At 45.4% G+C, this 25,058-nt stretch overlaps 1 protein-coding gene across 3 annotated transcripts in view; it reads left to right on the top strand.

Annotated features, from left to right (window-relative positions):
* The first annotated feature begins 18,578 nt into the window (after positions 1–18,578).
* Positions 18,579–25,058, top strand: part of NCK2 (NCK adaptor protein 2) — an 89,277-nt gene continuing 82,797 nt past the window's right edge. For 2 of the 3 annotated variants that reach the window (XM_040336447.1, XM_040336448.1), the window contains exon 1: positions 18,583–18,883. The gene's annotated coding sequence lies outside the window, so the exon portion shown is untranslated. Of the gene's footprint in view, positions 18,884–25,058 lie in introns of all 3 variants that reach the window. The other variant, XM_040336450.1, reaches the window with a different exon arrangement.

Below are 25,058 nucleotides of genomic sequence, written 5' to 3' on the forward strand. Positions count from 1 at the left end.
TTAAAAAATATAAAAAATAGCTTTTGAAATTATATTTACAAGTTAAACACTATATGAGATTGAAATCATTGGGTGTACTTCTACATTAAAGAGGAGCTCCATACTCCTTCAGAAAAAAAGCGTAGCTGCTGACTTTTAATATTAGGACACTTACCTGTCCAGGAATCCAGTGGTGTCTTCACCCAAGCTAATTTTTCAATAGGCTCTAGGGAGCTGCTGCCGCCATCTCAGGTAAGGCAAACCGGCAACGAAGCATTGCAGCTTCACAGCCGGTTCTCTAGTACCCACTCGCAGATGACTTTGCAGTGGTGAAGTCAAGCAGAAGTGGGAGTGGGTACCTGTCAAAACTAGGTACTCGCTCCCCCTGAAAGGTGTCAAGTGTGGCAGCAGAGGGGGGAGGGAACAAATAAGTGGACCTTCCCCTTTTGGGTGGAGCTCCACTTCCAAGTTCAGCCAGTCTTGCAATCAAGGCACCTCAACTAAACAGCCTAGCCAGGTACTTTTCTCTAGAGTAGTTTAGCAGTACAGTTTGGTTACCAATCTGCCCGCAACCTTGACTGGACAATGAAGGACAAATAGCACACTAATGAAGGACTTTTACAAATGGTTGACTGACAAAACTCTGCAAAGTACTAGAAACTCAACTGGCTCAAACCACAGTTCTTCCCTTTTAAATTAGAACTATACTATCTCAATCAGTAACTATTTTGATTCTTTTGCTGTTGGCCTTAAAGTGGAGGTTCATCCAAAAAGTTAATTTTTAACATTAGATTGATGCTCGTTTGGTCAAGGGGAATCGGGTGTTTTTTTTTTTAAATCGAAGCAGTACTTACCGTTTTAGAGATAGATCTTCTCTGCCGCTTCCAAGTATGGGCTGCGGGACTGGGCGTTCCTATTTGATTGACAGGCTTCCGACAGGCTTCCGACGGTCGCATACATCGCATCACGATTTTCCGAAAGTAGCCGAACGTCGGTGCGCAGGCGCCGTATAGAGCTGCACCGACGTTCGGCTTCTTTCGGCTACTCGTGACAGGTGAACTCCCGCTTTAATAACTAGGAAGGTTTGTTATATATACTTGATGGGGAGGAGGGGTTTTCTTAGCTAAGTACACCTTCCTGCCTGCATGCCTAAGCTAAGGGCAGATGGATTCTAGGAAGTAAATGTTACATAAATTATCTGTCCTTATTTATGATGGCAGTGACTAGAAATGCTAGCGGGGTGTTTTTCAAAGTGATTTCTCAACAGAATTAAGCATGGAGACATGTGAGTTTGCTGTGAATGTAATAGTGTTTTCAGTTTGTGGTGCTAAGATACTGTTTAGTTCCGCATTAATTGTAATTACTTGCAGAGAATTACAGGAGGCTGATATCAGGGCAAATTTAGGTGTTCATGCTAGTTATATTTAAAGTCAATTTAATGACTTGCTATAATAATCATTGCTAGGTCAAGGTCATTTAGCGCCAAAGTAGAAGATGCCAAAGCACACCCCGGACAAGTCTCAGCACAGTAGAATATGGTGATCAGATCATTTAAAACTGAAGTTTGTCTTGATAAATGGGGGCTAAAGGAACTTTCTGGGCCAGATTCTCATACATTTACGTTGCTCCTGGGCAGCGTAACGTATGTGATTTACGTTACACCGCCGCAGGTTTACAGGTTAATAGCCTGATTCTCAGAACACTTACCTGTAAACTTGCGGCGGTGTATCGTTAAATCGCTCGGCGCAAGCCCGCCCAATTTAAATGGGGCGGGCACCATTTAAATTAGTACTGCGCATGCTCCGTCGTAAATTACCTGACGCGCATTGTGCTAAATGACGTCGCACCGACGTCATTTGCTTAGACGTTAACGTAAATGGCGTCCAGCGCCATTCACGGACGTCTTACGCAAACGACGTAATTTTTTAAAATTTAGACGCGGGAACGACGGCCATACTTAACATTGGTTGCCCCTCATAATAGCAGGGGCAATGTTACGCGTCGGAATGGCTCCGGAAACTACGTAAATTCTCTGCATCGAGCGCGCGTACGTTCAGGAATCGCCGTAATTTGCTAATTTACATAAGCGACGGGGAAAACGACGTCCGCGACACCTAGCAGCGGGAAACAAAATTGCATTTTAGATCTGACAGCGTAAGAGCCTTACGCCTGTCAGATCTAATGGGCATCTATGCGTAACTGATTCTAAGAATCAGTCGCATAGATACCCGGGGCCAGATGAGGAGTTACGACGGCGCAAATGGTGTTGCGCCGTCGTAACGCCTTTGAGAATCTGGGCCTCTGTTTTTATTCTGCAGTTTGACCCTATTATAACAAGGCAAATTCAGTACATAATAAAGTGTTTTTTTTTTTTTTTTTACAAATTAAATACAGGTAAGCCTATAATAAGGCTTACTTGTATCTACCCTGGATATCTCCTAAACCTGCACGTTTAGGCGATATCTCCTGTCCCCTGCATGTGCCAATGTCATCAGCACATGCGCACTGGGGCAAACTGAAGCAATGACACGTATGTGCCAATGCATCAGTGAGTGTGCCGTTACCGGCGGCTCCCGCGTGTATGTGCGGGAGTGACATCATCGTGACTCTAGCCAATCACAGCACCGGAGCCTGCGATACCCGGAAGTAACCCCGGAGGGGGGTGTAAGGACCGCTGTGGTAAGGTAAGTAATTCATAATGAGCTAGTATACTGTGCATACTAGCTTATTATGCCTTTGTCTTGCAGGGTTTTTCTTTTTTGCTAGGGTTTACAACCACTTTAGGAAAAACGACAACCTCTCCAATCAATGTATAACTAACCTTTAAATTAAGGTGCACATTGAAGGAAGGTGTAAAGCCACGATTGGAATTTCTGCAGACAAAGCGATATAGTCGGCTCTATATGGCGCCTGCGTAGTCAGCTCTACACGGCGGGCGCAGGCGCCGTATAGCGCCGATTTGCAGGTCGGCTATTTACGGAAAACTGGTGACGCGCCTTATGCGCCATGGGAAGTTGTTCACCAGACGTCAATCATCTAACCCAGGGATAGGAACGCCCAGTCCCGCGGGAATCAGAACCCGGAAGCCGGGGAGAAAATAACAATATAACGGTATGTACGGCGAAAAAAAAGACCTGCATACTGTACATGTTGTTAGTATGCTGGATGTAATGTTAGATAATTGTTTTAGGGTGAACCTCCACTTTAAGTTGTTAGGGACTCTAGAAAGCAGATGTAAAAAAAAAAACGGATGTAAACTTCAGCCATTTTTCTTTCAGAAAATGTGACTGAACTGATTAAACAAACGATCCACATTTGTGAGAAAGGGGCCTTACTTAGAAGTTTTTGTATTTTCATAGCCTACAACCAAACACCATATATATATACAGATGCATTCAATTCATTGAAAGTGTATTGAGGTACAATATCCTTCAATGAAACAGCAAAACGGTTTTATTATTATGTACTATATTAATTTATGTTTTTCTAAATGCTCCTGAAGAAGCGTGATTGAGCGCGCAACATGTCGAGCCAAATGTTTTCTTTTATGGAATGATGACGCTGCATTTCCTAAGTCTCCCTGTAGTTTCATATGGTTTTCATATGGTTTTGTACAGTAGCGGTATTATTGGTTACCCCCCCACACACACACAACCCTCTCTAAAGCTCCACCATCTTCCACATGGTTATATTTCTCGCTATTCTTCTATACACTGCACACTTATTATTGTTGGCTCCAGAACTTCCCCCGAAAAGGTAGGAGAATGGGGATCGTGCTGCAGCTCACCAAGCACTTCACTCCCACTCCTGTCCTTGAACATGTGCACTATGCCAGACCAGCGCTTGTCCTGAGTGCAGAGCAGGGAGGCTGCTGTAGGAGCCGCGGGAGAGTTTTTACAATGATGCGGGACAAACCTCCTACACTTCGGGACCGTGGGACAAAGATGAAGATGCAGGAAAGTCCCGCCCAATCCGGGACTGTTGCGAGGTATGCATATGGAAAGACAGTTACTTAAGTGCAGGATGAATCAATGAACTACAAGGGCGTTCACCAGCGTCCTTGTAGTTCATTGAGTACTACACTTCTGCTTCTGGCAGATGGGACTTGTAGTTTATTTATTCACAGTACTCTGTGAAAAAATGACACTGTTTTTGGGGAGAGGATCTCCCGCTTACCATCACTGGGGCGCGGTGAGGTTACAGGGGGTCAGGGCCGGACTTACCATTGGGCTTGACTGGGCTCAAGCCCATGGGCCCCACCCAATAGGGAGCCCCCTTTAAGACCGGAGGTCCCCAGGGGCCCAGAGGCCCCGGAACGGAAACCCCCCTTTTTTATAAAAAAAAATGTATCTATTTTTATATATATATATATATATATATATATATATATATATATATATATATATATATATATATATATATATATATATATATATATATATATTTATTATTATTATTATTATTATTATTATTATTAAAAGGCCCAGAGGTCTCCAGGGCCCCCGGATGGCAACCCCCCTAATTTTCATTTTTTTTTATATATTTTTTTTTATTAAAGGGCTCAGAGGTCCCCAGGGCCCCATGTGGCAACCTCCCCTTTTTTTTTTTTTTAGGGTTCCGGAGGTCCCCACGGGCCCAGAGGCTCCCAGGGCCCCGGAACGACAACCCCCCCTTTTTTATCTATTTTTTATAAAAAAAAAATGTTTTATCTATTTTTTATTTATATATATATATATATATATATATATATATATATATATATATATATATATAATTATTATTATTAAAAGGCCCAGATGTCTCCAGGGCCCCCAGGTGGCAACCCCCCTTATTTTCATTTTTTTTATATATATTTTTTTTATTAAAGGGCTCAGAGGTCCCCAGGGCCCCATGTGGCAACCTCCCCCTTTTTTTTTTTTTTAGGGGTCCGGAGGTTCCCAGAGCCCCAGACAGCAACCCCCCCTTTTTTATTTATTTTTTATAAAAAAACATGTTTTTTTATATATTTTTTATTTATAATTATTATTATTATTATTATTAAAGGGCCCAGAGGTCTCCAGGATGGCAACCCCCCTTTTTTTTTATAAAAAAAAAAATCATTTTGTTTTTTTATATATTTGTTTTTTATTAAAGGGCTCAGAGGTCCCCAGGGCCCCATGTGGCAACCCCCCTTTTTTTTTTATAAATGTTTATTTTTTTATTTTTGTTTATATTGTTTTTATTTTTTATTAAAAGGCCCAGAGGTCCCCAGGGCCCCGGATGGCAACCTCCCTTTTTTTATGTATTTTTTTTTATAAATGTTTATATTTTTTTTATTAAAGGGCCCAGAGGTCCCCAGGGCCCCGGATGGCTACCCCCCCTTTTTATATATATATATATATTTCTTTACTTCTTTTTTTTGTAAAGGCCCCCCCCCCCTTCTCAATTTCAGGCGGCAGCACCCCCCATACCTTAAGCTGTGTAAGGGGCCCCAAAAAATTCCTGATGGCGGCCCTGCGCATACCTCCCAACACGCACGGATTCTGCGGGACTTTCCCGCACAGACAGCTTCTTCCCGCAGTCCAGCGAAAGGGTTAATTTTCCCACACTGCAAGAGGAGGCAGCACGGAAGCAGGAGGAACGAAAGAAGAAAGCCGACAGCCGGGCTAATGACAGCCTGTGGCCCCGGCTGTCGGCACAGGTGAGAGGCACTCCCCCCGTGCAACAACTGCAAACCCCTCCCCCCAGGAGGAACCGGAGCGGTGTGTGGATGTCTGCTGAAGGGAAGAGAGCCGACACATTCCGTGAGAGGCACCCCCCCCCGGCTCAACAACTGTAATGCGCACCCCCCGCTCAACAACTTCAATTTGCCCCCCGCTCAACAACTTTAATCTTTAATGTGCACCCCCCCCCCCCGCTCAACAACTTCGATCCCCCCCAATTCTCGGCTCCAGGGGGCCCCTTCAACACTCAAGCCCAGGGGCCCCCACCACCCTAAGTCCTGCCCTGCAGGGGGTAACATGTTACAAAAGGTGAACTTATCCTTTAAAATTAAAGTTCCATTACAGATTGAAAAACCTTTGAACCTATAGAGCAGTGGTTCTCAACCTGGGGGTCGGGACCCCCTTGGGGGTCAAATGATGATTTGCCAGGGGTCACCGAATCCTGGGCTATTGCTGGAGCCCGCGGCCACCCACTGAGCCGCTCATTCAGTTCACGACATGGCTGGGGGGCAGAGACTAGGGGTCAGCTGACTGGTGAGGAATGTGAAGTGGGAGGGGCTGGAGGAGACCCTATCTCCTGATTTTGGCATAGGTGTCACTGCTGCGAGACGCCACAGAGTCGGAGACACCGTGAATCCGGAGACACAGTGAGTAACACTACCTCTGATTAGAGTTGCCCATAAAAGTCCCCCCTACAGTTCTCAGATCAGCAGATGACCTTGATCAGGAGCACCTAAGTTGACTGATCAGAACTCCCCCCCCCAGCACTGCCACTATTCCCATTAACCCCCCCCCCCCACCAAGGAGTAAGAGAATGAATAAAAGTAGAGAATAAGTGGAAGGGAGAGAAAAAGAGGGGGAGGAACAAAGAAAAAGGGAGTGAAAGGCTAGAGAGAGGGATGGGGGGGAAAAAAAGGGAAAGAAAGGAGCACAAGGAGAAAGAGGGGGTACATCCTCAAATGTTCCATAAGGGTTTTAATACTGTACGAGTGGAAGGGACTAAATGTCCTTGGGTTAGGGGTACAAATTACTTGTCTTGCCTCGGGTGCTGACAACCCACGCTATGAAAATAATTTTACTGTTGGGGGTCTCCACAACTTGGGACATTTTATCAAGGGGTCACGGCACTAGAAAGGTTGAGAACCACTGCTATAGAGGAAAGAAAAACAATTATACTTTGCGGTACATATTACTAGCTCTCAACTATGACCTAGTGCAAGCAGATTTCATTGTCTCGAAAGTATTATGCAGCTAATGATACCAGTAGCAGGAATCAGAGAAGTGAGCTCACTGTTCACCTTAGTACAAGCTAGTTTAAACAGAAATGAAAAAAAAATGTCAAAGGTTAACACCTTAAAGTGGACCTGTCATCAGATATATATTTTTTGTTAAGTACACCATGCTAGGTAATGTTTTAGTATAACAATTTAAGCTATTTATTATCCTTCAGAGATTACAGTGCTCCCCCTGAAAATGCCTCCAGCTACTTTTTCTCTCCAGAATGACAGTGTCATCTTTGTTCAGACATCATCTAAGGTCATAGTCTATTTCCTGAACTGAGATTCCAGCTCAGAGATGACACAATCGCTTAAATCCTGGTGTCTGTGCAGTTCTAGCTCACAAATGCCTGATACTAATCAACTCCTGCAATGGCCTATCTCCTTGTGACTTGCTATAATTACAATGTTTAAAGTATAACTGAGGGCTTAAAGTGGATGCAAAGCCACTCTCATCCTTTCTAAACTACTGCCATAGTGCAGATCTATAAGGATATAGATGCCTCCTGCATGTATCCTTACCTGTCAAATGTCTCCCCTCTGTCTGTTATAAGAACTGAAAAACTGCAGATTCTGTGGGTGGATCTGTTGTCTGGAGCTTGGTGGGTGGAGTCGTGATGTCAGTAGACTCCCCGCCCTCCCCTACACTCCCCTTGTCAACATGCATTTTTTCCTATGTATTCCTTACACTAAAGTCTGCTATGATCACTAACATCCAGTCAAAATCTAGAAATGTAAGCACATGACTTCAGAAAAGGAGCGGGGATAGGAATTAAAATAATAATGCCTGTCTCCAAGCTAGTGCATGAGATATGTAAATAACCTGTCACTCACAGCAAGGGGGGCAGAACGGACTAAGGTTTTTCTCTGCAAGTCCGTTTTATTTCACTGAACAATAAAAGAGGATTGCTCAGAGCTGGATTAACTCTGTGTGGCAAGACTGGGCACAGATGATAGGAAATCTTATACTGTACATTGTGACATCAAAAAATAAATAAATACAATTTGGGTTTACATCCACTTTAACTGGAGAAGGATTGGAACATCTGTCTGGTTTTTATTGCTGTCTGTCATTAGATACTGTATTAAGAATAAAAATATTCACATATTTTACGTAGTCACCAGAACAGTGATAGAGGGGAAGTCTTCCAAGAAGGACACTAGTTCTTGTGATCCTGGTGACTACCAGGAATTTCTCTCCCTTTGATGGGATTTCCTTATCAGTTTCACTTTAAATCTGATCACTGGGGAACAAGGGACTGAGGAAATGCTTGCAGCAGACTGGTGACATAATCTCAGCCTAAGCAAGGTCATTGACTGGAGCTTCTCTGGAAAACTATGTTGTTGTGTTGTGTATTGTGACATGTCAGGAATTTACTGTATTCATGCAGAATTGCAAAGGTCCACTTTTTCAGAAATAAAAAAGTTTATTGAGAAAATGCATCAGACAATGCAGCATATTATCCCCATAGTAAACAGGGGAAACATGAGTATGGACCATCCTAACCATATACAAAATGATTTATAAGAGGGCAAAGCTCATAAGGCAGGGGAAATGTTCTAACCAAGGCAATGAAGAAAATTCTACGAAAGATCATATCAAAGACCATGTAAGAAAAATACAAAAAGAGTCCATCACCATGAGAGATTGTGCAGTGACATTCCCGAAGCAGCGGAAAGGTAGAGAGGTAAGAAGGAGGGAAAGGGGGGTAAAAAACATGTCATACTTATCTGCTCTGTGCAGTGGTTTTACACAGAGCAGCCTCGAATGTTCTCTTCTTGGGTCCCCCACTGGAATTTCTGGCTCCCCCCCCCTGCTGAATGCCTTGCCCCTAGAGCATGCTGTTTGCTTTGGGGGCACTTGATAATGCTCACTCCTGAGCCGCCTCTCTGTGTCCTCGGAACCCTGTCCCACACCAATGAGGAGAGATAGACCCAGGATAGCCGCCGCTCTTGTGCACATTGCTGGATCGAGACCAGGCTCATATAAGTATTAGGGGGGCTGAGGGGAGAGATGCACACTGAAGGTTTTTTACCTTTGTGCATTGAATGCATAAAGGTAAAAAGCTTTCAGCCTTTAGAACCACTTCACCATTACAATCTAATTCTACCCCATCCAAGATAAGAGATAAACTTTAATTGTATAAACTTATCTCTAGCAGAGATCATATACGTAACATAATGGCTGGTGTAGGTCTCTCATTCTTCCTCCTCCAAATCTGGCAAGTCAGCATTCCATTTCTGATAGGTACGAGTTGAGTTAGTGGCATAGGCCAGGGAGAATCTAAGGCACAAAGAGGATAACAGTTTCCCCAACATGTGTGAGGTGAGCAACCGCTCGATAAGGTCAGACTCTAGAGTGAGTGGAGCAGTGAATTGCACCTGGACTGCATATCTCAACATAAATGATCTGAAGAACATGCTATTGGGCAGATATTATTTCGTCCCGAGATCAGAGAATCCCATCAGTCTCCGATCTGACATAATATGCTTCAGGCCAACCACTCTACTAGCTGCCCACAGCTGCAGATCCAGGATACTTTGCAGGTGGGATAGGGTGAGATTACCACACAATTGCGTATGCAGAGAAAGGGTCAGAGGAGAATGTTATTTTGCCCTGGCATTATGCCACACCAAAAGGGACTTCACCATGCCTTGTTCTGCTCTGTGTCTCTCAGTGAGGACAGTCAACATGTTAGAGTAGCAGAAATTTGCTTCCTCATGTTGGCGCCGTTCTCCCCCTGTGACTGGTGACCTGGTGATTAAAGGGGTTGTAAAGGTTTGTTTTTTATTTTCTAAATAGGTTCCTTTAAGCTAGTGCATTGTTGGTTCACTTACCTTTTCCTTCAATCTCCCTTCTAAATGTTTTTTTTTCTTTGTCTGAATTTCTCACTTCCTGTTCCTCCTCAGTAAGCTGTTCTGGCTGACTAACCCCCAGCCAGAACAGCTCAGATGATGGGGGCAAGCTTACTGAGGAGAAACAGGAAGTGAGAAATTCAGACAAAGAAAAAAAAACATTTAGAAGGGAAATCGAAGGAAAGGGTAAGTGAACCAACAATGCACTAGCTAAAAGGAACCAATTTAGAGAATAAAAAACAAACCGTTACAACCCCTTTAATGGAGCAATAATCAAGAAGCAACAGGAGATGTTCACATAGTACTCATCCAGTTAGTACCTTGGATGATCTCACACTGCAGAAATACAGCTATGAAGCTATAAGCACAGGGGTAACCAGGCACACTCACATACCAATGAGTGAACTGCTATTTTTTGGGGGGTTCAAGATAAAAGATACAGTTTTCAGGGTACTGCTCAATTAAAACTTCTATATGTTCCCTAAAACATATCATATTTTAAATTTTTGAGTTCAGTGCCACTTTAGGTACTAAAAACGTAGCTTATGGAGCGCCTAAAGAATTGATGTCAACCTGGCATAAAATAAGGGCAAAAATGAGACGCAGACATAGATGTAAAGATGTCGCGTTATCAGTCAGTCAGCCTGGGGAGGAAAGTGATACATATGCTGAATGTCCTCCAGCCAGGAAATAGCTGTAGAACATCCAGCATAGTGTACAGTGAATCCAGAGTAGTGGCAGAAACAGGACCACACCTATTTCACCTAGGACAGAATGCAGAAAGAGGACAGGTCAAGGCCAAAAAGAAAACAAAAACTAAACAGACGCACAAAAAAAGATTGTATTTTTTAAATTTGAATTGAATTGAATTTTTTTTTTTCAGAAGCCCAAAAACGATGTGAAGCCCACACACGATGATTTTAAAAGATGTTTTTAACCACTTAAGGACCACCCCATGTACATATACGTCCACAATATGGCACGTACAGGCACATGGGCGTATAGGTACGTCCTCGCCTATTAGCGGGTGGGGGGTCCGATCGGGACCCCCCCCGCTACATGCGGAGGTCGGGTCCGCTCGGGGAGCGATCCGGGACCACGGCGCGGCTATTTGTTTATAGCCGCTCCGTCGCGATCGCTCCCCGGAGCTGAAGAACGAGGAGAGCCGTGTGTAAACACGGCTTCCCCGTCCTTCACTATGGCGGCGCATCGATCGCGTCATTCCCTTTATAGGGAAGACACGATCGATGACGTCATTCCTACAGCCACACCCCCAAACAGTTGTAAACACATACTAGGTGCACCCTAACTCCTACAGCGCCACCTGTGGTTAACTCCCAAACTGCAACTGTCATTTTCACAATAAAGAATGCAATTTAAATGCATTTTTTGCTGTGAAAATGACAATGGTCCCAAAAATGTGTCAAAATTGTCCGAAGTGTCCGCCATAATGTCGCAGTCACGAAAAAAATTGCTGATCGCCGCCATTAGTAGTAAAAAAATAAAAAAAAATAAAAATGCAATAAAACTATCCCCTATTTTGTAAACACTATAAATTTTGCGCAAACCAATCGATAAACGCTTATTGCGATTTTTTTTACTAAAAATAGGTAGAAGAATACGTATCGGCCTAAACTGAGGAAAAAAAATGTTTTTATATATGTTTTTGGGGGATATTTATTACAGCAAAAAGTAAAAAATATTGCTTTTTTTTCAAAATTGTCGCTCTATTTTTGTTTATAGCGCAAAAACTAAAAACCGCAGATGTGATCAAATACCACCAAAAGAAAGCTCTATTTGTGGGGAAAAAAGGACGCCAATTTTGTTTGGGAGCCACGTCGCACGACCGCGCAATTGTCTGTTAAAGCGACGCAGTCCCGAACTGTAAAAACACCTTGGGTCTTTAGGCTGCATATTGGTCCGGGGCTTAAAGGGTCACTAAAGGAATTTTTTTTTTTAGCTAAATAGCTTCCTTTACCTTGCTGCAGTCCTGGTTTCATGTCCTCATTGTTCGTTTTTGCATTCATGTTGCTGTAAATCCTCTCTGTTCTGGACACTTCCCGGTTGCCTGTTTCCTGATGACCACAGTACTGGGAGATTTCTCACGGTGGTCACTAATCAAGGAGGTGTGAGTAAAACTAAACTGGATTGGTGCTGAGGAGTTTTAGACAAAGTATCACTGCTCTCTATTGGCTGACTGCCCTCTAATGGCTCTCTGTACATCAGAGAACCAGGAAACAACAGCAAAAACGAAACTACACTGCAGGCACATTATATGATTGTTTTTTTATCTATTTTTAATCATTTTTAAAAGGAATCAGTTAACTATTATGTCTCTATGCCCTGTAAACAGTCATTTCAGCAAAAAAAAAAATTTCCTTTAGTGACCCTTTAAGTGGTTAAAAATGTCATTTTTTTTCATGCCGAAAAACGACCGTGTGTATGCGGCATCACACTAACAGTGTAGCACAAGCCGGCAGGGGACTCTTTCTGTGCTACTCCCCTGCAAAGTGCTGCCCTAGGCCTAGGCCAGGATACAGCGTTGGCAGAGGGGAAAGATTTGCAGTTTGAAAAAAATTTTTTTAGGAGAGAGGTTCTGCTATAATATGTAACAACATACCAACTTTTAACTACATATAATGAATTTACTCTCAAGAAAATCATCCAGACACTAGGGCAGAGTCCAATGTTAATGACTCTGTCTTATACTCTGGTAATTATTAACATTTTGTATTCAGGTCAAGTTATCCTGTGCAGAATGTCTGCAGTTTTAGTTAGGTTGATAGTTCTTGTGGGATAATTCCCATAAGCTCCCTCCTGATAGGGCTGCTGAAAAAAGCACGAGCACAGTCACATTATTGTATTAGCTCTTTACAAAAGTGAATTTGCGGTTTTGGAAAATTAGCATCTACTGTATATACAGTAAGTATATTTAAGTGTGGATCTTTGCAATATACTACCTTTATTGTTATCTTTAATATTTTATTGTGCAGTAAAGGATATGATAGAAACACTCTAAATGTCTTTAGTCTAGAGTGTCTTCATGCATAATATGAAAGAATAGTCTGATAATCTGCCATGTAGGAATTAACAAGTGAATGAAATGAGTGCAAGATAGAGACAATGGACTAGATTCAGATAGCCCTGCGTAATTTAGTGCGGGCGTAACGTATCGGAGAACCGTAAATTAGGGCGCAAGTTCCGTATTCATAAAGAACTTACGGCGGCGTAACGTATGTGGGCCGGCGTTAGCCCGCCTAATTCAAATGGGGATGATGTGGGCTTGTTTTATTTAAATTATTGTTGACCCTGCGTATTTTACGTTTTTTATGAACGGCGCATGCGCCGTTCGTGAAAGAATCCCAGTGCGCATGCTCAAAATTCCGCCGCAAATCGTCATTGCTTTCGACGTGAACGTAAATTACGTCCAGCCCTATTCGCGAACGACTTACGCAAACAACGTAAAAAATTCAAAATTCAAAGCGGGGAAACGACGTCCATACTTAACATTGCGTACGCCTCATAGAAGCAAGAGCAACGTTACGCCGGAAAAAGCCTTACGCAAACGACGTAAAAAATTCCGCCGGGCGCACGTACGTTTGTGAATCGGCGTATCTAGGTCATTTGCATATTCTACGCCGAAAACGACGGAAGCGCCACCTAGCGGCTAGCGTAAATATGCACCCTAAGATACGACGGTGTAAGAGACTTATTCCAGTCGGATCTTGGGCTAATTTCGGCGTATCTTGCTTTCTGAATACAGAAAGAAGATACGCCGGTGCAGCTTTGAATTTACGCGGCGAATCTATAGATACGCCGGCGTAAATTCTTGCTGAATCTAGCCCAATAGTTCTAACAGACATTTATCTGTGTATGTCTTATATATGTGTAGCGCCCCCTCACCCTCCAGAGGCTGTATGGAACCCCCATAGCTCAGGTGAGCTAGCAATTCACCTCTGGGTCAGATCTTTGGTAGTATCAACGCCATATGTATACAGTAGATGGGCACCAGTCACTTTTTAGAGCAAATATGGAGTTTATTAATGCCTGGGAGAGGGGGGGGGTTAGGGCACAGGACACCCAAAAGATGCAGCAGACTTCAGAAGAGGGACAAAAAGTGCACACAGCCATCACAGGTAAAAATCCTTGAAGCCAACCTGGGATTTTTTAAATCGGACTTGTGGCTGCAAAATACTGGGTGGTCCAGCTATAGAATCCCTTGGGGAGAGATGACCATACTTCAGTTGTTAACCATGCTTCCAACCTGATTCTCTGGTACCCCACTTAGGCTGGAGATCCTCCATGGTGCTTCAACCTCCTTGCTCAGCACTCTAGACCTCAATCACGGGACTCAATCCTGGACACATGGCTACCCTCTCCAGCTAGCAGTCCCAAAATGTTCAGACATACAACTGTGTCCCTCACACAAGCAGGAGTCTGGGGGAATGCTGCCATTCCTGAACATTTATACCCTCTCCCAGCATGCACCCCTTTCAATACACTTCCAAGTGGTTGGTCAGGCAGATATAAAGTGTTGGCACTATATAAATCCTGTATAATAATAATAATAATATAAATATTCATAACTCAGGTCATGTTAGCATCCCGTTCTATTGCCAGGGACACTCCCCAGATGCAGTGTACCTGTAGGCTTTGCATTACCTCTCCCAAACCTGTCCAAACCCTGACCCCCATGCTGCCTAGATGGCAGAATACTCCAGACATTGGGAGTGCCCCCCCAGGTTCACAGTAATCAACGCTCTGGCTTATTCAATACCAGTGCATGCGCAGTGTGCTCTCTCCCTCTGCCGCAACAAAGGAAGAGAGCGCACACTGCATATATAAAGTTGTGAACAAGGCAGAGGTAGGGTGGGGAAATTGGGTTTTTGCCTACCTAGGAAATTTTTAGACAGACTTAGGAGAGAATGTGCACAGCTTACATATATGACATTGGAAATAAGCTTCTTTTTCAAAACCTGAGCAGTGTTTCTCAATGTACTGGTAACTACATGTACAGTTTTATTGTAAAAATGACCTAACTTAGCAAGACTATACCCTCAATAGGCTGACAACATTGTGATGATTTCACTGCAGAATACACAGTATTGTCATTCTGTTACAGAAAGTGGAGAAATAATAGATCTACTGGCTATATTAGCAAATAATAAAAGTGATTTCAATGCTAGTGACTAGAGCCTTTGTACCCAACCTACCGCCCTTTTTTATATGACAATATGATATGTGGCCTTTGGACCTCAGCAGTCTGTAGTGGGAACATTATTATTTATTTATTACAGGATTTATATAGTGCCAAGAGTTTATGCAGCACTTTACAGCATAAGGGCATACAGTACAAATACAATATCATTTAATACAGTGGAAATCAGAGGGCTCTGGTCATTAGAGCTTACAATCTAAGAGGGAGGGTCAACAGATAAAAAGGCAATACCTTTGGGGGATGAGCTGATGGAGAAAAGAAAAGTACAATTGTTAGGTGGGGGCAGGATAAGACTCTCTGGAGAGAAGGGTTTTCAGGGATTGTCTAAACGTGGACAGAGTAAATGATAGTTGGACAGATTGGGGTAGGGAGTTCCACAGGATAGGAGAGGCTCTGTAGAAGTAATGGAGGTGTGGGAAAAGGTGTCAAGGGAGATAGAGAGCAAAAGTTCTTGGGAGGAATGAAGAGAACGATTAGGTTAGTATTTTGAGACTAGGTTAGTGATGTAGCTGGGGGATGAGTGGTGAATGGCTTTGTAAGTTGTTGAATTTAATTTGATGGGTAGCAGGGGCCAGTGGAGGGACCGGCAAAGAGGGGTAGCAGACACTGTGCAATTGGTAAGCAGTTGGTAAGGTTTATGAGTCTGGCAGCAGCATTCATGATGGACTGAAGGGGGGATAGCCTATGTAAAGGTAATCCAATGAGGGAGTTGCAGTAGTCGAGAATAAAAATGACCAGGAAGTGAGTTAGAAGCAATTGAAGCTTTGTGATGTCATTGTTTAGGAAGGGGCATATTTTGGAGATGTTGCGGAGGTTGAGGCAGCAAGCTTTGGACAGCAATTGGATGTGGGCCAAAAGATAATTCAGAGTCCAGGTTACACCTAGCACCTTAGCATGCAGGAGCAGGTTTATAGCTTTTCCATCTTGACAGAGAAGTCATGGGAAGGGCCCGTGGAGGAGAAACTTTTATGAGCAGGTCATAGATTGAGTTTGAGGAAGTGGTGTTTTTACTGATATGTCTATTAGTAAATTAGTGGTGCATGTGGAGACTGATGGAGTGTGCTGAGGGGTAGAGAGATTGATTTGGGTGTCATCAGCATAGTCAAGTGTTGGAAGCTATGGGAGGCTATTAACTGACACGAGGAGAAAGTGTAGATCGAGAATAGGAGAGGTTCAAGAACAGAACCTTGGGGAACTGTATCGGAGAAAGGAAGAGGAGAGCAGGGGGTAGAATTGTATGTGATGCTGAAGGTTTTTGAGGTTGTGGTCCACTGTGTCAAAGGCAGCAAAAAATCTCCAGGAGCAGGGGCGTTGCTAGGTGGCAAAAAGACCAGGGGCTTCAGCCCGAAGCCAAGCCGCCACATGGGGGTGGGGTGTTGTAGCGCGGTCGGTGGAGTGGCGCGGCGCAGGGTGACCTACCTGACACATACCCTGACCTAAGTGAGTGAGTGTGTGTGTGTCAGTACACACTGACATAACCTGCATACACTAACACGACCAGACTCCACTGACCAGACTCCACTGACCACTGAGACCAGACTACACTGACCACTGAGACCAGACTACACTGACCACTGAGACCAGACTACACTGACCACTGAGACCAGACTACACTGACCACTGAGACCAGACTACACTGACCACTGACCTCACTACACTGACCTCACTACACTGACCTCTGACCTCACTACACTGACCTACATACACAATCACTGGGTGACCTACCTCGTGGTACAGATGCAGCCAGGACTCGAGGAGGTTCGGGAGCCGAGGAGGAAAAGAGAGCCGATCAGCGATGAGGCGAGCTGGGATGTGGGGTGCAGGCAGCGCTGTCAGGAGCCGAGGAGGAGAGCCGCATCATGGCGCGCCGGGCGGCATTGCCGCCTTCTGAGCTTGCAGGCAGCGCCTATCGGTCCGGCCATGCGTGATGTGTCATCACGTCCCGGCTGCGGATTTGTCCACTGTGATGTCCATCATAACAGCACAGCGCGCCTATGATGGACATCTCACTGGCCAATCCTGGGATCGCGGGCGGGACTGTGATGTCGATGGATGTGTGACGCGTCGCACTCGTCTCGCACGGCACAGACAGTGAGCTTGACTAAATGACTGCAGTTGACAGTTTTTAAGGGGACCCGCCGATTCGGGGCTAATAATGTTAAACTAAACGGCCGAGACTCGGGGCTTTTCGGGGTACCATTCGGGGCTCCAGCCCACCGAGCCCCGCCCTAACGACGCCCCAGTCCAGGAGTAGGAGTACAGAATACTGCCCATTGGTTTTAGCCATTGGTAGATTGTTTGTGAGTTTTAGGAGAGCAGTTTCTGTAGAGTGTTGAGGGTGAAATCCAGATCAGAGCCAACGGCTCCGATAGGCTTTCCAATTACAGCCTGTTGGCTCTAATCGGCTTCCAAATAGTTAACCAGGGGACACACATGCTGTGCTTTCCCTGGTTAACACTGACACAAGTTTCAACCAATCAGGTTCACCGGGTCTGGTTACCTGATTAGCTGAAGCGACATCGAGGGCAGGACTTGGGAGAAGACATCGAGGGAGGATCGCTGACCCGAGAAAGGTAAGTGCCGGGCGACGGGGGGTTTTGAGGGGGCAAACTGGTGGCAATTGATGGGCACAGTGGCGACAATTGATGGCATGGCACAGTGGTGACAATTGATGGCATGGCACAGTGGCGACAATTGGTGGCATGGCACAGTGGCGACAATTGCTGGCACAGTGGCGACAATTGATGGGCACAGTGGCTGCGTTTGATGGGCACAGTGGCAACAATTGATGGGCACAGTGGCGACAATTGATGGGCACAGTGGCTGCGTTTGATGGGCACAGTGGTGGAAATTGATGGGCACAGGGCTGCGTTTGATGGGCACAGTGGCGACAATTGATGGGCAGTGGCGACAATTGATGGGCACAGTGGCTGCGTTTGATGGGCACAGTGGTGGCAATTGATGGGCACAGGGCTGCGTTTGATGGGCACAGTGGTGGCAATTGATGACCACAGTAGCTGCGTTTGATGGGCACAGTGAGGCTGCAATTGATGTTTTGTTTTGTTTTCGTTTGTTTGCGCCCCCCAAAAAAATGTGAGCACCAGCTGCCACTGGTTTAAAGGACGCCACAGCTCATCTCTACTCTACAGACTTCCTCATTTATATCTTTCCTTTGCTGGAAAGTAACCGTGGCAATGGGATCTTCTTCCTGACAAGCGGTATCTGTATGCTGGAGTCACCACACATGACAGGCAGACATTTTTACAGCGCTTCTCCATTATTTAGCTTTGTTTTTTGATTACTAGAATTGCAGGCATTGTTTTCTGGGAACTTTTCCATTCTTTTTTTTTATAACAAGCCTCCATTTTTTGGACTGTGTGGTAATCTGTACTGAGTTATCATCCCTCTTTTCTATTGTTAGGAGAAGAGTTGTGTGTAAAAAGTGTGCCTTCTCTCCTCAGCACGCTCATGTCCTCCTTGCACAGGCCCCAGCATACAATGCCTTATTATTTAGAGCTGCCAGTGAGGAGAGCGGAGCACGGCGCGCTGGACTGGCGGCGGGTCACGTGACGCACGGAGTCCCGAAGGAGTACCGCTTGTCAGGTGACGGCTTCGGAGGAGGACGCGGGAGCGCGCTAATGAGTGTGCACGCGCAGGCGGGAGGTGACAGCCGGTGAACGCGCTGTGTCGGTTGGCCGGAGAGAGAGCTTGCTGAAGAAGAGGAGGGCAGGGAGCGCAAGCCGAGAGTGAGGAGAAAAGTGGGCAGGGACCGACGGGAAGAGTGAGAGAAGGAACCCAGGCCTGTGTACCGGGGAGACACAAAGCGCGGCGGCTCGGAGTGCAGCTGTGAGGTGAGTGTTAAATGTCGTTCCAGATGTTTCTCCAGGCCAGTCCCTGTGTGAGCGGGGACCCCCCAACATCCCTATTGGTGTTCCTTTGTTATCCACCCCCCTCCCTGTTCCCGGACTGTCCTCCCTTCATCTCCTCCCCCGGGGGGTTCTCTTCCTGTCATGGTCCCCCCCGGGCTGTCCTCGTGTGACATGGTGTCATTGATCCCTGCCTGCTGCTGCCACTCTACTAACTCCGCCGAACTTTTCTGGGTCCTCTCTGGTCCTTGGCAGTGTGGTGGGCAGGTGTGAGCAGGAGGATGCTCGGTGTGCTCTGCTCCTCTCCTCTGCTCCTCTCCTCTGCTCATCTATCTCCTCTCCTCATCTATCTCCTCTACTGCCTGACTCTGATCTGCTGTGATCCTGGAGAGACATTCCTTTGTTGACATGCTGAATACCTGCCATTCTTTGTCTTTTGTTTTTATAGGGTTGCTAAGCATTAAATACAAACTAGTGAGAGGTTTTATTAGTCGGAGTGTATCTGCCTGCAGATCATCATCAAGGCATGTCAAAGACATCTTCCCTAGAGCAGGATCATGGGGATCAAATGCCTTCTCTGACTGCTGGGCTCTATGTGTCACTTCCTGATCTCTGGATCTGTCAAGCTGCCATTGCTGGATGACTAGAACTTTGTGCCCTCTGAGTCACTGATGAGTATGGATACTGGGGTTGTAGTTCAGAAAGGAAGCCATTGGATCAGTATGACCGCTAGATAAAAGCAGCCATTGACCTTTCAGAAAAAAAACATAGTCAAAAGGGATGTAAAGCTACGTTTTTTCTTTAAAGTGGAAGTTCACCCAAAAAATAATTCTTTAACATTAGATTGAGGCTATTTAAGGGGAGCAGAAAGGGGTATTTTTTTTTTTAAATCAATGCCGTACTTACCGTTTTCGAGATAGATGTTCTCCCGCCGCTTCCGGGTATGGGCTGCGGGACTGGGCGTTCCTTTTTGATTGACAGCCTTCCGACCTTCGCATACAGCGCGTCACGATTTTCCGAAAGTAGCCGAACGTCGGTGCGCAGGCGCCGTACCGACGTTCGGCTTCTTTCGGCAACTGGTGACGCGCTGTATGCGACCGTCAGAAGGCTGTCAATCAAATAGGAACGCCCAGTCCCGAAGATGTTCTCCCGCCGCTTCCGGGTATGATCTATCTCTAAAACGGGAAGTACGGCATTGATTTAAAAAAAAAAAAATACCCGTTTCTGCTCCCCTTAATTAGGCTCAATCTAATGTTAACATTTTTTTTTCGGATGAGCTCCCGCTTTAAAAATAACAAACATATCATAATTCCCTCCACTGTGCAGTGGCCCGAACACCGACTTCTGTGGTCCCTTGGTGGCTCCTCCCTGCATAAGATAACCCCCTAGGAGAAGCGATGTCCCGGGGGGCTTTACCTTGCGCGCCTGCTCTCAAGTCCAGCATTTGCGTCCATAGACCCCGGCGCCCGCATCATTGGATTTGACTGACAGCCGCGGGAGCCAATAGCTGCGCTGCTATCATTCTATCCAATCAAGAGCCGGAACCCCATGGAGAGAGGGACAGCGCCTCCCCCGCAGAGGGAAATTCAGGGCTCGGGTAAGTAAAACGGGAGGTTGGGGCAGTGACTGATGGGTGTTTTTTTTTTTCACCTTAATACATAGGATACATTAAGGTGAAAAAACACGAGGGTTTACAAACCCTTTAAAGGGGGTTATAAACCCTCAAGGGTTAACACCTTAAAGTGGAGTTCCAGTCTTTTTTTATGTTTATTAAAAGTCAGCAGCTACAAAAAGTGTATCTGCTGGCTTTTAATAAACAGACACTTGCCTGCTCCACTGTCCAGCGGCGCGCCCGCCCACCCAGACCGTCGCTCCTTCCCCCCTCCGCCGGTGCCTCCATTCAGACTGTGAGCACCCGGCCATGACAGCTTTCGGCTTCACGGCCGGGCGCTCACTGCGCATGCGTGAGCGGCGTTGCGCTCTAGGAGTGGACGGGCGATCGCTTAGGACCTGTCGCGTGTCCCAAGAGATCGCCTACAGGGCGGGGCAGCCTAAGTCGATATGACCAATCGCCGAATCGGTCCCTGGGCGGAAGGAGGAAGTGGGACAGGAAGACCCCCCCTTTTTCTTAACCTCAGCCAGATCCGATCCAATGATGTGCACAAGTGCAGTGGCTCCAGCTGCTGTCTCTCTCCTCATTGGACAGATTGATGGCAACAGGAGCCATTTTTCCTACCTGACTACACTGGGCAGTTAACTGCATGTGAAACTCAGTGTACAAGTTTGACATCTGCTGAGAATGAATGAAAGTGGTTCTGAACTCAGATTGTTTTTTACTATAACGCATTTTCTGCACCAACTGTTTCCTCTCCTTCAATAAACATTTACCTGACTCTTCTCACCAATCAGGCGCTATCCTGGCAGCAGCACCACCCTCCTGTTTTTCCTGGTCTTACAGGAAACATTGAGGGCAGCAGGAGGCATAGGGTCCTGCTTCTGTCAGTCAAACTCTTTTGAGAAAGGTGCGCGGGCATGGCTTACCAGTGCTTTGTGTGTTTATGGATGCACACAGCCCAGCTCAGGAACGGACCCACATAAGTGCCCCCATAGCATATGGCTTGCTAAGAAAGCTGCTTCCCCTGCTCATTGCATGGGTAAACTGCTCTTTAAGTGAAGTAAAGAAGGTATATGGTTAAATAGTTACCTTATTTGCTATCTGTCTTACAAAGTCGCTGTTCCTCACTGGTCATCCCTCTCCATGCGCAGGAGGAGCATCAGGGTACTGGTGTTCCACAGCTGAGAATGGAGGTGTGTGATGGGTGCCAAGCTAAAGTCCCTCCCTCTTTCCATGGACCAATGATGGTCAACGAGAAAAGTTTGGTGGTCCCCAGGGGCTCTGCTGCAAATCAACATTGTGGCAGATGCCCAATGTTTCCAGCGTTCTCAGTGCGCGCTGACAGTTAATGCTGTCAGTGCACATTGATACCCGATGCCTCCTCTGTAGTTCTGGCTCCTGTGAACTTGGTTCAGACTGTAAATTTCATATTGGAATTCCAATTCCGTAGTATTTAGAATGGTGAGTTTAGTGGTCCGTGAGTTTGCCGACCACTGGTCTAAGCAATCGTTTAAAGTGAACTATATACTTTCTTGTGAAAAAAAAAAGTTAACTATATACACCTTTCTCACCAAGTTTCACACTACACCCATGTTTGGGTTGTAACATGGTCACACTCCCTGTACCCCCAAAAAATACACACACACTTCTCCAAATTGCAGGGTTCTTCTCCCCACAGCATCCTGTAGTTTGTCTTGTGCAGCTGTGCATGTCCCCACTCATACAGCCACTCCATCCATTCAAAGACTTGTAGTCTTTCATTCACAGAACCCTGTGAATGAAAGACTACAAGTTCCACCGCAGCAGAGGGACTCCATAATCAGTGGAGCACAAGTACAGTGACATCAATGCTCCAGCCCGATGTTGGAGGAATAGTCCACAAGAGCTTGTGCATTGTGTGCCATGCACTGATTGTTGAATTGCTTTGCAGTTTCCAGTGCAAAAAATTCAATTAATATGGGTAAAGCCATTCATTTAAGGGAAAACTTTTTTTTGCAGGTTAATACTTGTGTTAATGCAGCATGGGTCCAATGCTGCATCTGTCCCCCGGGGGCCTCTTCACTGAGAACAGAGTGATTGAAAACCCCCGATCGCTCGGTTTTCAGAGCTTTGTGAGCAGAGAGCTGCAGACTGTCAGTCACAGCTCTCTTCTCTACTCCTTCCTCACTCACTGGAGTGCTGAGCTGTGGAGGGGTGGGGATCGGCCGTCTCAGGCTCTTAGTTGTTCACTGAAAGGCTGAACAGTTGTCAGTTCAGGCACCTGGTGGATCCAGACTCCCATTGTTGGGATGACGCAGTGCTTGGACTGACATCGGTGATGTCCGCAAAGAGCAGACTGAAGTCTGCTAAAAAAGGGTCACAGCAGTGCAAAACGAATTGCAGTCCTGGGATCCATAGAAGTACAGCCAGGCAAGGCAAAACGTGTGTGTGAATATATTCGGTATATCATTTCTTTCTATGCGTTTTTTTTTTTTTACCTGCACATTAACCATTGTAATCTGTTAGCCATGATTTTTTTGCTGGCGATAGATGTATTGAAAATCCTTTTGTTCAGCAAGGACTGGACTTAATTTCAATCAATCTATTGGCGTTCAAGAGAAGTTGATCTAATGTTCAAATGGGAATGTTGGAAATCTTTCAGCGCATGCAGGTGTGTATTTTTGTAGTGTTGGCCTCTGCTGGAGGCTGGGTTCACACTACTACACTACTTTCATCCTACTTTGCTCTGCTACATTGGTCCTACATTGGTCCTACATTGGTCCTACATCCATCCTACTTTCATGAACAGGATACTACTTTGGTCCGACTTCAATGATATTCAATGGGCTGAAGTAGGATCAATGTAGGACCAAAAGTAGTACAGGGAGCATTTTCAAAGTCGGACCGCCTTGTGTAGGACGCTACAAGACGCTCTCATAGGGAAACATTGAACACAGAGCAAAGTAGGATGAAAGTAGTGTAGTAGTGTGAACCCAGCCGGAGGCACCACGTGATCAGCTGTGTCCAATCACAGCTGATTGCGATGTAAACCGGAAGAGACGCGAGTTGAGGAGAGCCGATCGGCTGCTCTCCTGATAGGGGGGGGGGGTCTGTGCTGATTGTTTATCAGCTAAGCCCAACGTGGATGCTTGCCCAGGACCACCAGGGATGCCCACAAATGAACCCCAACAGGTATGCCACCCTAGACTACCAGGTTATGCCAATCAGTGCCCAGGCAGCTGCCAATCAGTACCCATTAATGTGTGCCAGTGCCATCAGTATCAATGACCATTGTCTGTGCCGCCTTATTAGTGCCCATCAGTGAAGGAGAAAACATACTTTTTTACAAAATTTTCAGTCTTTCTTTTTTGAAAATAAATAAATAAAAAATGCAGAGATTATTAAATACCACCAAAAGAAAGCTCTATTTGTGGAAACACAATTTTGTTTGGGTACAGTTTAGCATGACCACTCAATTGTCATTTAAAAAGTGACAGCGCTGAAAATTGGTTTGGGCAGGAAGTGCCTGGTATTGAAGTGGTTAAATGCAGAATGAACGCATATGAAAGAAAATTGATTTTATTTCAGTAAGCCTAGTTAAAAAAAAAAAAAAGAAAAAATACAGCAGGCTGCATCTTTATGCATGTAAACATTTGCAAATGCATGTACATGCAGCTTGGTAAATAAATAAAAACTAAACCATACTGCAAACACATTACAAATTCATCTAAGCACACATGCGTTACTGCATACTGAACTTAGAGATTGCAGTGCAAACTAGCCCTAAAAGTTTTAAATGTGCATGTTTATTCCTCATGTCCTCATGCACACAGGAGTTTGTTTTTTGTTTTTCTCCCCTGGACACCTTTGTTCAAGGGGAGGAACAAACCGATTAAAAACTGTGCCTAAAGCAGTGTTTTTCAAATGCGTTAGGGCATTAATTTAATCGGCCAGAATTTTAGTTCTTTGGAATGAATGAATGCTCAAGTGCTAAACTTGCCTACCAGAAGTTTAGTTGTGTTCAGCTTTTTCTCACCACCAAAATGCCTGTAAAAGCAGTGTTTTTGATGCCCAGTGTGCATGATTCCTTAACCACTTAAGGACCGCCTCCTGCACATATACGTCAGCAGAATGGCATGGCTGGGCACAAGCACGTACCTGTACGTCCTCTTTAAGTGCCCAGCCGTGGGTCGCGGGGGCGCGCGCCCGGGACCCGGACCGAAGCTCCGTGACCGCGGGACCCTCGGACCTGATCGCTGCTGGAGTCCCGCGATCGGTCCTTGGAGCTGAAGAACGAGGAGAGCTGTGTGTAAACAGAGCTTCCCCGTTCTTCACTGTGGCACTGTCATTAATCGTGTGTTCCCTGATATAGGGAAACACGATTAATGATGTCACACGTCCAGCCCCGCCCCCTACAGTAAGACACACATATGAGGTCACACTTAACCCCTTCAGCGCCCCCTAGTGGTTAACTCCCAAACTGCAATTGTCATTTTCACAGTAAACAATGCATTTGTATAGCATTTTTTGCAGTGAAAATGACAATTGTCCCAAAAATGTGTCAAA

The sequence above is a fragment of the Rana temporaria genome, chromosome 2, assembly GCF_905171775.1.
Source record: "Rana temporaria chromosome 2, aRanTem1.1, whole genome shotgun sequence".
Taxonomy (NCBI): domain Eukaryota; kingdom Metazoa; phylum Chordata; class Amphibia; order Anura; family Ranidae; genus Rana; species Rana temporaria.